Source organism: Fukomys damarensis, unplaced genomic scaffold (genome assembly GCF_012274545.1).
Source record: "Fukomys damarensis isolate Sample0158 unplaced genomic scaffold, DMR_v1.0_HiC HiC_scaffold_7, whole genome shotgun sequence".
Lineage (NCBI taxonomy): Eukaryota > Metazoa > Chordata > Mammalia > Rodentia > Bathyergidae > Fukomys > Fukomys damarensis.
This window is the reverse complement of record NW_022900919.1, coordinates 36,651,896-36,662,962: the sequence shown is the minus strand read 5'-3', so window position 1 is coordinate 36,662,962 and position 11,067 is coordinate 36,651,896. Positions and strand designations below refer to the sequence as shown.

General features: G+C 36.6%; 2 pseudogenes; one reads left to right on the top strand and one right to left on the bottom strand.

Annotated features, from left to right (window-relative positions):
• The window catches only part of LOC104850048, a 49,962-nt pseudogene that overhangs the window by 13,480 nt on the left and 25,415 nt on the right, over positions 1 to 11,067 (bottom strand).
• LOC104850047 lies at positions 10,259 to 10,866 on the top strand (annotated as a pseudogene).

Sequence of the window (11,067 nt, the reverse complement as noted above, 5' to 3'; positions counted from 1 at the left end):
TTTTTAAATGTGGCCAGATGAGTTCTTCTGGCACAGTGGAATGAGGCTGAACTCACTACCACCTACTATAAACAAACTGAATAAAATAAGAGAACAGGCAGCCCAAGATCGTGAACAACCAGACAAAGAAGAAACAAAATACCACTTCTGTATACCTGCTGGCACTTTTCAGATCACAGCACAAGGAGAAAGACCCCAAGCTGAATACAACAGGCCATGGTGTTGAGAAACAGAGATTCATGATCAAAGAGGCTGGGGAACTCGGGAAGGAAGAGTGCTAAAAATAACAACACTACCAGGGAAAGATCCAGAAGGCTGCCAAGGATTCCTGTGTCCACTGCTGAAAACTACTATTACTAACTCTTGTGTCCTTAGGGTGAAACTTCATAAAGCCAGATAAAAGAATGGCCAGAAAGTACTAAGTTCAATTACTCTCTGGGCCCATGTTAGGCTCAGTTTCAACTCATCACAACGGCACGTCAGCCATGAAACACAGAAATCAATGCATAAAGAGCATGCTTACTCAGCAGGCATAAACCAACCCTGCAGTGTTGCTCCAGACCCACCCAAAGAAAGCAAAAGGGTCCAACAGTAACACATCTTCACTGTCTACACAACAAAGTCTAACACTTTTTAAAGACCGCTACACCCAATAAAATTACTTAAAATCTGTTGAAATAGAACATCTGATAGTTTCTACACAACAAACGGAATGGTGGCACAAGCTTGCAATTCCTGCCCTGAGGAGATTCAGGCAGAAAATTCTAAATTCAAGGCCAGCATGGGCTACATAGAGACCTCATCTCCCAGATAAAACAAAACATGTAAAAGGAAAAGAGAAGGGGGTAGGAAGAGATGGAGAGAAAAAGTTTCTAAAAAAGCTAAGAAGCTGGAAAATATAACCCACAGAAGGAGAAATAGTAAGAAAATAATGGAATTATTAAAGTCAAAATGACTATCTTAAATGTGCTAAAGAATTTTTTTCAAGGTTTTATAGAAACGAAACAGGGCGTGGTGGTGCATGGCTGTAATCCCAGTACTCAGGAGGCTGAGGCAAGAGGATCACCACTGTGAGTTTGAGGGCAGTCTGGTCTATATAGTGAGTTCAAGGACTTCATGAATTACAAGCAAGTATAAACATGAAAAGAGAAAAGAAACATATAAAGAAGACGTGGTTTTTCTATAAAATGGAATATTACTCAGCCATAAAAAAGAGACATTAGGCCTGGGGATTTAGCTCAGTGGTTCTGCTGCTTGCCTCGCAAGCACAGGACCTGAGTTCTATCCCCAGTACCAAAAAAAAGAGAGAGAGAGAGAAATTAGATTCATTCATTCATAAGAAAATGGATACATACTGAGGATATACTCCTAAGCAAAATAAATAAGTCACAAATGTGTAAATACTGAATAGTTTTTCTGGTGTGAATAAACTATAATAGCACATAATATCCTAATGATATAATGGACAATGTGAAATAGGAAGAAAGGGGCTAAAGGTGTAGGGAAAATGGGAAGGATAGGGGAAAGCTAATAAGAGAAAAGAAAATTAATATGAGAAAATGAAAAAATGGAAATGAAGTGTTTGTAAAGGGGGAGGGTAGGAGGGGTGAAGGAAGGGCAGGGACAAAGGGAAAAGATGAGAACCAAGACCTGTCATATAAAGGTACAGGATCCCAATAATGAATGTAACTGTACTGTATACCTAAAATGTACCAATAAACTCAATGAGGAAAAAATAAACAAGTATAAATAAATAAATAAATAAATAGGAACCACCTCATATATGGATGAAAATACATCATTTAAAATAAAAATTAAAAAAATAAAATAAAATGAAAATTTCACCAGATAATATTAAAAGTAGATTATACTTTAGAAGAAAAATCATCAGTGAACTGGAAGGCACAGTAACAAAAACTGCAAAAGAAAATGTAAAAATAAAAAAATAAATTAGAAGACTCATGATATAAAAATGTTTTAAAGTACAACTCTAAAACACCACATATCTAAAAATAAAAGTTCAAAATTATAATATAAAAATCAAAGTGAAAAGTGGCTGCTAGCAAAAAACAAAAAACAAAACAAAAAAACCCACACAACTAGAAAAATGTCATTATATTAGGTAGGCAAGATTCCTTAAGGAGAAAACCTTAAATGTTCAACACTGGGTATAAAGGAAGCCTGGGAGAATATATTTAAAATAAGTATGTCCCACAAAAACCTAATATGCAGATTATATTTTTAAATCTCCTATGAATCAGTAACAATAAGGCAGGCAGCCCAATAAAAAATTGGGCAAGGGTCTTTAACAAACACCAAAGGAGGTTTTCCTGATAGCTAATAAGCACATTAAAGGTATTTACATTGAAACATCACACCATTAAACTAGATAATAAAGTAATGAAGTAACTCAACTCTTACACAGTTTTAGGAGTGAAAACTAGCTCATTCATTTTGAAAAAAACTGTTCCACTGAAGGAATTTTATAGTATAAAATGTACAGCTTTCAGGATACAAAATAAACATTAAAAAATTAACAGCTTTCTATACACCAATAATGAATTAATTGAGAAAGAAATCAGGAAACAATTCCATTCCCAACAGCATTAAAATAATAATAATAACAAAATACCTAGGAATCAATATATCCAAGGATGTGAAAGACTTGTACAATGAAAATCACAGAATCAAGAAACTGTAAAGTTTAAAAAATAAATAAATAAAATAAAAATTTAAAAAATAAAATAAGAAAGAAACTGAAGATGACAGCAGGTGCAGTAAAGACCTCACATGTTACTGATGGGCAGAATTAGTACTGCTAAAACAGCTGCATGAGCAAAGGTAATCTACAGATTCAATGCAAACCCCATCAAAATTCCAATGACAAACTTCACAGAACTAGAAAAAACAATCCTAGAATGCATTTGGAAAAACAAAAGATCCAGAATATCCAAAGCAATCCTAAACAAAAAAAGCAAGTTGGAGCATCACAATACCTGATATCAAATTATACTAAAAACCATGTAAACAAAATAGCATGGTTCTGAACAAGAAACACCAAACAACGGACTAAAACAGAAAATACAGAAATAAACACAACTACAGCTGTCTGATTCTTGACAAAGGAGTCAAAACACATAGTAAAAAAAAAAAACCAAACACAAAAAACATAAGCAAACAAAAACATACATAGGAGGAAAGATAGCCTCTTTAACAAAGGTTACTGGGAAAACTGGATATCCATATGTAGAAGACTGAAAAGAGATCCCTGTACACAAATCAATTCAAAGGGATCAAAGGCTTCTAAATGCAGCCTGTTAAGTTTAGAACTGCTAGAAGAAAATACAGAGGAAACACTTGAAACTAAAGGCACAGGCAAAGACTTCCTGGATAGAACTCCAGTAGCACAAGAAATAAGCATCAACAAATGAAAAGACATCATATTTTAAAATTTCTGGAGCTGAGGATATAGCTCAGTGGCACCGTGACTGCCTTGCAAGCGCAAGGTCTTGAGTTCAGTCCCTGGTACAAAGGAAAAAAAAATTAAGTTTCTGTAAAACAAGAGAGGGGGAAAGGGGAAAGGAAAAAAGGGATAAGAAAAAATATCAAAGAGAAAAATTTTCTGTATGGGAAACAGTGAAGAGAGCCTACAGAATGGAAGGAAATTTTTCACAGCTCATGTTCTGGTAGAGGATTAACATCTAGAATATATGAAGAACTCAAAAAATGTAACCACTAAAAATTCAAAAAGCCCAATCAATAGTGGGGAAAAAGGAATTAAAAATATTACTTCTCAAAAGTAGTACAAATGGCCAATGAGTATATGAAAAAATGTTCAACATCTTCAGCCATTAGATAAGTGCAAATTAAAACTACACTGAGATTTCACTGCACCCATTCAGAATGGCTATCATGAATACAAAAAAACAATAACTGCTCGTGAGAATAGGGAGTGGGATGGGGTGGAAGCAGCCAAGATGCAACTTATGAATGGATAAAAAAGCGGTACACTAGCAGAGTATTATTAAGCCCTAAACAACAAAATTATATCACTTTTAAGAAAGTGGAGATCATCATGTTAAGCAAAATAAGTCCATTTCAGAAAGACAAATATCACTTGCTTTCCCCAATATGTAGGATCTTAAAAAGATGAAATGAAAGCAGAAAAAAGACTACTATTAGGCAAGAGGAAGAAAATAGGGGGAAGACAGGAAGAACAGAGGGCAGGTGATAAGGCGCATGAACGGGAACAATATATATCCATGTGTGGAAATACCACACTGAAACCCAGTATTTTGTAAAATTAATAGGCACTAATAAAAATATACTTTTTCTTTTTGGTACCAGGGATCAAACTCTGGTCCCTGCGCTTGTGAGGCAGGCAGCAGCACCACTGATCTAAATCCCCAGCCCTAAAAATATACTTTAAAAAAGTATAAAGCCAGGCGTGGTGGTGCACCCCTGTAATCCCAGCACTCGGGAGGCTGAGGCAGGAGGATCACTGTGACTTCGAGACCTGCCTGAGATACATAGTAAGTTCCAGGTCAGTCTCAACGACATAGTGAGATCCTGCCTCAAAAAAACCAAAGTATACCTCAGGCCGGCAGTTCTCAGTGGCACTGTGCCTGCCTCACAAGCCAAAGGTCCTGAGTCAATCCCAGTACCAATAAACAAACAAACAAACAAACCTCAATAAAGTCAATTTTTTTAAGTACTGTTTGACAGTAGCTAATGAAAATAACCAACCATATACATATCATTTAATCTAACAAGCCCAATCTCAATATATGTCCAACAAAAATATAAACATATAACTTACCAAATGATAGGAAAAGGAATTAATAAGATTAATAACAGACTGCAAAAAATTACAGTGTCAAAAACATCCAAAATTAATGACATGCCTAAACTAGCAGTAAATTATTATAAATCCACTTTGACATTCTATCAATGACTTTCATGACAGAGGCTTGAATTATACCAAAGCAATTTCATACATACAATGGTACCTTGGTATTTACTCAAGACTGGTTCCACGGATGGTGATGCTCAAGTTCCACGTACACAAAAGTGTAGTACTTATACATCACTTACATACATCTTCCTATATACTTTAAAGCATCTCTAGATCACTAGATATCTCTACATTACTGGTATGTGGCATTGCTCAGGGAATAATGACAAGAAAAAAGTCTGTACATTTCAGTACAGATGCAATTTTCCTGCCCAGAATATTTTGATCTGTGGTTGGTGAATCTTTAGAACTGCAACTCAAGGTTACAGAGAGTCAGTTGTCTGACACAAAGAATCAAGGTATAAAGTGTCAGTATAAAAATCATGAAATCCAATCAGCATCAAAGTCCTAGCATTACATCCCAGGTAATTTTTATGTAACAGACACACTTTGAAAACTTTACTTCTAAGAATTAAAAATATAGGAAAAAAGACTGCCACTGTAATGAAACAAACAGCTGTGGTTTCAAACACTCAGTCCAGACAATAAAACCAGTTATGTAATCTTTCTTTTTTTTTGAGACATGGGTCTCACTATGTAGTCCAAGCTAGCCTCCAACTCACAGAGATCCTCCTGCCTCAGCCTCCCAAGTGCTGGGATCACAGGCTTGTGCCACTACACCCAGTTTAAGTAATCTTATATAGTACATTGCTGAGATTAAAAAGAATCCTTGTATCATAGAGATCAATCATCTGAAAAAGACATTAAAAAAAACTTCTAGTAATAATAATTCACACTTACAAGCATTTTCTGAGTGGTAGGCACTACGCTACATGCTTTATAGGAGATTCATTGAATCCTACTGGTACAAAGCAGATATTCTTTTTTTGTTTTTTTTGTTTGTTTTTGTTTTTGTTTTTTGATAACAGGAATTGAACTTGGGACTTTGTACTTTCAAGGTTGGCGGCAGAACCACTGAGATAATAAATCCCCGGCCCTAAAACAGACATTCTTATCCTCATTTTACATGAGGTAACGCAATAGAGATCCAGAGATATTAAATAATTTGTTCTGGATCTAACAGATATTAAGTAATAGAAGAAAGACTGGAATCCAGACAATCTGGATCCACACAGCAATTACACTTAAACCACTTTATCCTGGGGTGGTGGTACAGACCTGCAATTCCAGGACTTAGTAGGCTGAGTCAGGAAGATCCCTACAAATTCAAGGCCAGCCTGAATTACAGAGCAAAACAATGTTAAAGAAAGAAAAGCAAAAACAAAAACCCTATACACCCTTTAACCACTTGAATTACCCCTCGACTATAGTACTGAGAATTTTTTTAAATGTTAAAAATAACACAGATGGTCTGGGGATCTGACTCAGTGGCACGCCGCACCTGCCTTGCAAGCACAAGGTCCTGAGTTAGATCCCCAGTACCAGGAAAATAAATAAACAAACAAACAAATAAAATAGATAACATTAAACTACTTGTGTTTACAAGTAATATTTGACCTTTTAGAAAGCTTTTTAAAAAACAAAAAAAAATTAACTTATAATCTTATTGCAGAGACAAATGCTATTAAACACTGATTTTTTAACAAGAAAATTTAATCTATAACTTAAAGTTTACTGTGCCAATAAGTTTGCATGAATACAATTCATATTAGCATATAAGACAAATACTGATACACTTGATTTGTACAATGTAACTTTACTTTGCATAGGTGAATTTTAAAATTCAAGATTCCGGTAGTTTTTCAAGGTCTGATTGAAAACCCTTTATATTTGTTCACAGCAGCACACTTTTCAAAGGGATTTCACACTAACTTGTTTATTTACTCTTCACAGCAATCCTATGAACTAGACACACAGAAAGTTCAACCCTTATTGTACAGGGGTAAAATTAAGAAAATGAGCAATTTGCCGGAGATTACAAACTTAGTTAGTGGCAAAACTTAAGATTACCATTCTACCCTCTGGCCCTTGGCTAACAACTCTGCTACATACAGGAACTGTATTAAATATTATCAGCACAAAGGTTATTAACACCAAGAGGTTCTAATTTTTAAAAAGATGTACTCAACAAATCTTACCTTGTCTTTACTTACCATTTTATAATTAAATGGACAATTAAAATGTCAAAAATAAAGTGAGAAAATAAGCTTAACCAATTGGATAATCCTCTCAAATAAATGAGTTTTTTAAAAAATGAGTAATGTTTGTAGCACACAATGACACATTCATCATGGGGGATTTGTGTAAGTACACAACACATCTCAATTCCTTTTCAGGTTTATCCCTTTTCCCCCCCTTCCCTCCTCTTCTCCCTATTTGCAAAAGCTCTATTTCCACTTTTTTCTTCAATTGTTTTTCTCTTTTTCCTTTAAATCCCATTTCCCTTCCTCCCCTCCCCATTTGGACAAGTTTTTCCTACTTCCTCATATCTATTCTCTATTTTGCACATTATTTATACTTTGTGTTTCCCACACAAGAGAAACAATGTGATATGATATTTAAACTTAAAAGTGAGTTTGATTTATTTCATTTAGGGTTATAGTCTCAAGGTGTGTTCATTTACCAAAAATGTCCCAAGTTTATCTTTATGGCAGAGTAGTACTTCATTGTGTATGAGTATCATTTTCTTTATCCATTCATCTGTTGATAGGCATGTGGGCTGCTTCCAAGATTTAGCTATTAAAAGTTCTGCTGCTATAAACGTGGTATGCACGTATCACTGCGGTATGATGACTTTAACTCAGGAAGAAACCTAGAAGGAGAACTGTTGGGTCAAATGGAACTTCTAGCTTTACAGTTTTTTGAGCAATCTCCATACTGATTTCCATGGTGTTGTATGAACTTACATTCCCACTGACAGAGAAAGGTTCCTTTTCCCAGCCTTGCAAACATTTGTTATTCATAGATTTCTTGATGATAGCCATTTCTTTCTGGAGTGAAATGGAATCTCAGTGCTGTCCAGGCTGGCCTTGAACTCACAGCGATACTCCTGTCTCAGCCTCCCAAGAGCTGGAACTACAGGCAGGAACCACCATGCCCAACCTCAGTGCTGTTTTAATTTGCATTTCTTGAGTGGCCAGCAATGGTAAGCATTTTTTCATTTATTTATAAGTCATTTTGTACTTCTTCATCTGGAAGTGTCTATTCAGGTGCTCATTTTTGGACTGGGTCTTTAAATTGGGAGGGGTCTAACTTTTTAAATATATCTTTATATATTCTAGATATTATTCCTCTGAAGAATAGCTGTCAAAATTTTTTTCCATTCTGTAGGTTGTCTCTTCACTCTACTGAGTTTCCTTTGCTGTGCCAAAGCTTTTTAACTTAATGTGATCCCAATTTGTCGACTCTTTGTAATATTCCCTGGGCTATCGGGTCTTTGTTCACAAGTCTTTACCTATACCTAAGTTTGCAAGAGTTTTACCTATTCTAGCCAGACGTGGTGACCCATGTCTGTTAATCCCAGGAGTTGGGAGGCTGAAGCAAGAGCACTGCTGCAAATTCCACAACAGCCTGGCCTTTGAAGTAGGTTCAAGTCCAGCATGAATTACATAGCGAGACCTTTCAAAGAATCAAGAAAGACAGAGAGCCGAAGCTGAGGATTGACGAGAGCTGAAAGCCAGCCTGGGCTACACAACAGTTCAAGACTAGCCTGCACTACAAAGCGTGACCTTGTCTCAAAACAAACAGAGAGGAGGAAGAGAAAACTTTCACTTACTCTATCTTCTAGTAAGATTAAGTGCTACTGTTTAGGTTTTTGTTTTGTTTTGTTTTTGTTACCGCGGATCGAACTCAGGACCTTGTGCAGGCAGCTGAACCACTGAGCTAAATCCTCAGCCTAAGTGTTTCTGTTTTAATAATTGATCCATCTCAATTTCAGTTTAGTGGAAGGTGAGATATACCAATCAAGGTTTGATCTTTCACATGTGGATGGCCAGTTTTAAGAGTACCATCTGTTAAAATCTGCCTTTCCTACAGTGAAGGTGTTTGGCCCCTTTGTCAAAAAAATAAGGTAGCTGAGTGTGCTTGGGAGTTGTTTCTGCATCTTCTGGTCTATTCCACTGATTCTCAAATCTGTTTTTTTCCAAGACCGTGCTCTTTAAAGTCCAAGACCATAACTTAAAGTCTGGGATGATAATACCCCAGAACTGTTGCCCAGAACTGCTTTTGATTTTAGTCTCATATGAATTTTAGGATGTTTTTCTCTGAGGAATGTGACTGGTGTCAAACAACTGAGTTTACCACATGAAAATTAAAAACCAACATTCATGAAATGCAAATTAAAATAATGTTGAGATTCCATCTCCACAAAGAATGGCTGCTATCAAGAAATCAGTAACATAGGGAAGGGTGGAGGGGGCGAAGGGAAGGCAGGGGTTGGGGAAAAAATGGGAACCAAGATACACCATGTAAAGGTACAAAATCCCAATGATAAATGTAACTGTACTGTATATCTAAAAAGGACCCAAAAATTAATGAAAAAAGAAAGAAATCAATGACAAATGCTGGAGGGGCTGTGGGGGAAAAGAAACCCTTCTCCCCTGTTGGTGGGAGTGTAAGACTGGGGCAACCACTGTGAAAAATCAGTGTGGAGATACTCAAAGAGCTAAAGCTAGAGGATCCATTTGACCCAGATATCTCTTACTGGTATCTTTCTGAAAGAATTAAGAGCATCATACCATAGTGATATATGCACACCCAGGTTTACAGCAGCACAGTTTGTAATAGCTAAATATTGGAAACAGCCAATGCCCATCAACTGGTAAGTGAATAAAGAAGATGTGGTCTTTTAATACAATGGAGTACTACTCTGTCATAAAGAAGGGTGAGCTTTAGACATTTATAGCTAAATGGATGGACCCTGAGACCATGCTCTTAAGTGAAATAAATCAGACACAGGTGTTTAAATACTGAATTGTTTCTCTGGTGTGAGAAACGAAATGTGGAAGTAAGGACTGAAATGTATAATGGATATTGGGAAATGGGAAGAAAGTGTTCAAATGGGAAGGGGAACAAGGGAGGAGGGAGAAAAGGAAGGAACAAGAAAAAAATGAAAATAGAAAAAGTGGAAACAAAGCTTTTGTACACAGGGAGGGGAGGGAACTTGAGGGGGAAAATGAGATAAAATTAAATTAAATTAATAACAAATAAAATAAACCTTTCTTCAAGTTACAGGTGTCAGGTATTATGTCTCACAATCGGGAAACTGACAAAATCTATCTCCAAAAACTGAAAGCTTTTTCTCTAAGAGCAACAATAAGCAAGGATGAGGCCTTTTTTACCAAGATGGCACCGAAGGAAGCTCCTGCCCCACCCAAAGCTGAAGCCAAAGCAAAAGCTATGAAAGCCAAGAAAGCTGTGCTGAAAGGCATCCACAGCCACAAAAAGAAGATCTACACGTCACCCACCTCCCACCGTCCCAAGACACTGCGGTCCAGCAGCACCCCAAATACCCTCGGAAGAGCGCCCCAGGAGAAACAAGCTTGACCACTATGCCATCATCAAGTTTCCCCTGACCAGAGGCAGCCATGAAGAAGATAGAGGACAACAACACACTTGTGCTCATTGTGGATGTCAAGGCCAACAAGCACCAGACCAAACAAGCTGTGAAGAGGCTCTATGACATTGATATGGCCAAGGTCAGTACCCCAATTAGGCCTGATAGAGAGAAGAAGGCTTGTGTTCGACTGGGTCATTATGATGCTTTGGATGTTGCCAACAAAATTGGGATCATCTAAACTGAGTCCAGCTGGCTAATTTTAAATACACGTTATTTTCACCATCTTTAAAAAAAAAAAAAAAGAATAAGCAAGGATGCCCACTTCTATCTCTTCTGTTCAACATAACTCTAGAAGTCCTAGCCAGAGGAATTAAGCAACAACAACAACAAACAAATAGCATCCTAATTGAAAGAAAAGTAAAATTATCTCTTTCAGATAAGATTTTATATCTACAAAACCCTAAGATTCCATAAAAAATTCTGTTAAAATAAATTGGAAGCAGCAGTATGTAAGTGTCAACAAAAAAATGAGTTGTAGGGCTGGGGATGTAGCTCGGTGGTGCTGCGCCTGCCTAGCAAGCTCAATCCTGAGTTT